This window comes from Nannospalax galili, unplaced genomic scaffold, assembly GCF_000622305.1.
Source record: "Nannospalax galili isolate Female #2095 unplaced genomic scaffold, S.galili_v1.0 scaffold413, whole genome shotgun sequence".
Taxonomy (NCBI): domain Eukaryota; kingdom Metazoa; phylum Chordata; class Mammalia; order Rodentia; family Spalacidae; genus Nannospalax; species Nannospalax galili.
Window position 1 is genome coordinate 543145 of NW_008333889.1, and position 3954 is coordinate 547098.

The 3954-nt window shown below is 38.0% G+C and overlaps 1 protein-coding gene across 10 annotated transcripts in view; it reads left to right on the top strand.

Annotated features, from left to right (window-relative positions):
- The window catches only part of Cadps2 (calcium dependent secretion activator 2), a 595026-nt gene that overhangs the window by 225980 nt on the left and 365092 nt on the right, over positions 1 to 3954 (top strand). The gene's annotated exons all lie outside the window — the stretch shown is intronic.

The window sequence follows — 3954 nt, forward strand, 5'->3', positions numbered from 1 at the left end:
AAATATATAATTGTATCTCAAAGATTTAGTGTTTTGTTTATATGTATGATAGTAATTTTCGTTTTTCAATGCCTGTATGTACACCATTTATATTTAAAGTGATTATCATAGTTGACTTAAATAATAGAGCTTGTAATTGTTGCCATTTCCTCACGAATTTTCTGTCTTCCCCTTCCATTGTCTGTGACTTGGACTAAACATTCTTTGTGATTTCACATTATATCATCCTTTGATGTTTCGCTTAGACATGTTTCGATTTTAAATGCATTTAACAGCTGCCCTAAGGTTATACAACATGGATTTTAACCTGCCCTAGGTTATACAGCATGGATTTCAACCTGCCTATCTAAGTTCATCCTGAGGTAACACTAGAGGATTTTAAGCACAGTACAGCTTCCCTGTAATTCAGCATTCCCCAGTTCTTCCTCCCATCCTCTGTTGCATTGGTGACATTTATTTCAGTTACGATGTTCCATAATCATTTAATATGAAAATTACTGTTCTAAAGAGTTAACTTTTCTATTAAGAAAAAGGAAAAAAAAATCATGTAATTTTTACCTTCAGTTCTTCCTCTTAGGTTCTTTACTTTCCTTATGCACGTTCTATTATTTTAGCTATGCCGTTTCCTTATCCCTGCAGCATAATTTTTTTCTTAACATTTCTTAGAGAACCAGCCTGCTTATGATACATCCTTCTAGTTTTTGTCTGAGAAAGTATTTGTGCCTCCCACATAATGAAAGGAAAAATTCAGTAGACATAGAAAGCTGCTTGAGTTTACTTTTCCTGCCTTAGAACTCAGGCTTCCCTTCACTCTCCCCTTGCTAGTATAGTTTCTGATGAGAAGTCTGATGTAGTTCGCATCCCCAGTCAGCTTAGGTAAGGTCTCCCAAGCTGCCACATGAGTCCCTTGACTGTTTTCTCCTTCTCTCAGATTTCTCTCCGTTGAATACAGTGAGCCTAGTGAACTTGGGCTAAACTTAATCTTTGGAGTTTTCTGAGCTCCGTCCATCAGGATCCATTACAATTTTTGGTGTTTCCTGGTACTGTTATACCTGTTGCTTCCTTCTGCTATTGCTCTACAGCTCTGGGATACTTGGTTCTGGTTCCATTTACCCACCCAGTTTTTTCTCTCTGCATTTCAGGGTAGGAAGTTTCTGTTGGCCTATCTTCAAGTTTATTGATTCTTTTTCTGATTTATTCATTTAAAAAAATTTTTAATGTGTATAAGTGTTTTGCCTGCATGTATGTAAGTGTACTTGTATCATGCAGTGCTTGCGGAGGACAGAGAGGGCATTAGATCCTCTGAAACTGAAGTTATGGATAGTCATTAGCTGCCATGTGGGTTCTGGGATTCAAACCAGGGTCCTCTGCTAGAGCAGCCAGTGCTCTTCACCACTGAGCCACCTCTCCAGCCCAAGTTTATCCTTTATTAATTCTCAACTGAGCAATATCATATTCTTCATTTTTGTTACAGTGGTTTTTATTTCTAATAATTCCTTTAAATTCTTAGGGTTTTGGACATCTTCCTTTGACACTAATAGCATATTAATAATTTTAAGTAAAGCTCCTTATTTGATAATTTTAATGTTTGTATGATCTCTGTGTCAGATTCAGATGCTTGGTCTTTGGTAAACCTCTTGTGTTTCTGTTGAAAGCCAGGTGTGTTGTATCAGGTGATAGGATCTGCACTAGTAAAACTTTAGTGTGGGGGTGATATTAAAATGACTAGGCATTGGATTGTGCCCAATGTTTCCTGTAGCCAAAGATGCAAGAAGCTTCAAATTCCTCCAGCATGCTTCTTTTTTTGTTATTTTCTGTTTTTATTGATACATTTTGTTCTTGGTGGGACTGGAGAGATGGTTCAGTGGTTAAGAGCACTGACTGCTCTGGCAGAGGGCCTGGGTTTAGTTTCTAGCACCCACATGGCAGAGAACAACCAACTCCAGTTCCAGGGGGATATGATACCCTCTTCTGGCCTCCATGAGCATTACATGTGTGTGGCATATTTATATTCAGGCAAAGCACCCTTATGCATAACAAATAGATTTAAAAAATTAAATTGTGTCATTTGGTGAGTTCATACATGTATACAATGTATTCTGATTTCTCTCCCTCATGGCCTCTCTTATTTCCTTCCCATCTCTGTCAACTGCACCACCCCTATCCCTAACAGTCTGTCCCAGAATTCTGATTTTTGGTTTTGTTTGTGACCCATTTAGTTTAACTAGGTTCATCTGTGTGACCATTAGATTTTGAGTGTCTATTAGAGATTGATGGGGTCATCAATGGGTACACTGAAAGCAATGATTTTCCCTCTCCCTCAGTCTATCAGTAGTTCAGTAGCTCTCTGATCCTCTCCTTCATCCATGCTTGTTTCTTAGTGTCCATTATTCCCTTCTCTAATGACAACATTCATAGTAATTTTCTTACTTCTTTGCATACCCTGATCACTGTGGGGTTTTGTGGTTTCACTTGTTTCTACAATAGATGAGAGATGAAAGCCACAGTCCTGTGGTATTTTCTTCCTGGAACTAGAATAAGTTTTTAACATTTCCCTATGACAAAATCTTCCCCTTGGTTAGAGAGTATGATCTGAGAGATTGTGAGAGGTTGAACAGATTTCTTCCCTCTTCCTTCGGTGGCTCCATGGGGCTCTTTTTGGATTGTCATTACTCAAAGGAAAACCCAGTGAAGAGGATGTTCCTTTATCATTGAAGCTGCAGGCATTTTCAGTGTCTAGCAACTTGTTGGAAGTACTGAATAAGCAAGTGTTCCTTCCACATATGGTATGGTATCCAATGACTGCTCTTTCAAATATGAGCTCTTTTGAATTTGTATCTTTTACATTTTGAGTTAGTGGTTTGACCAGTCATAGGTCTCTAAGACCTTTCTTTGATTTCCAGTGTTTCTGGCCTTCTTTTTTAAGAATTGGAGTAATGCTATCCAAGTGCTTTATATGTCTGAGCTGAAACTGGAATTCCTCTCAGCCCTGAGCTGAAAAAGTTGAAAGACTAAGGAGTTACTTAAGTGAAGTAAAAACTAAAAGAAAGTACAAAATTCTATTGTGATGGAGGAGTTTTCCTTTGGAATTACAATAATTTTATAGAAATTTTGAAAATAAATTAAGACCAAGGAGATTCTTTTATTTGCTTGTGTGTGTGTGTGTGTGTGTGTGTCTGTCTGTCTTTCTGTGTGTTCTGTGTGTGTGTTGCAGATTTTATAATTTTTTTCCTATGTTTTCCAACAAAGAACAAAAAGTAAAACAATGCGGAAGTCAGAACATAGCTAGTCTTTTACTGGAAAGGAGTGGAAAGTGAAATAGCAGAGGAGATTTGGGGGAGCAGAGAGGACCTCAGTTGGCAGAACAGCTGGAGCCTGTCTGTAAGCTCATGTGCCAGAGATTTACTTCACATTTTTTGTGCATTTGGGAAAGGTTTTGAGACCCTTGCTGGCTGTCACTGTCTTACTTGTGTTTGCTCTTACTTAACCCCTTGTTTTTGCCAGCAGTGATTCCTTAGAAAATAATTTTTTAAAAATCAGCTACTTCATAGTCACAAAATCGGGTTAGAGAGCTGCTCTGGGCAGATGTAGAGGTCCTGTGCAGTCAGTGTCCCTGGAGCCTGGAGATAGAAGGGACCTATGCCAGGACTTCCCCCTAACACCTGCTGGAGGTCATCTGGTTAGGTTCTTTCTCCAAGCACTGCAGGACTGGACTCTAGTACAGAAAAACAGACAGTTACTTTTGAAATAACATAGACATTTACATTATTCTGGAAGAACCAGTTACTTATTACTTAACAGGCATAAAGGAAACTAAAACATCACATCAGGAGATAGCAGGTACCACAGTTAAGCTATGAAAATCCAGGATAGCAGGTGGGAAAAAAAGCTATTTCCTTTTTGTATAAAATAAATAAATAAATAAATAAATAAATAAATAAATAAATAAATAAA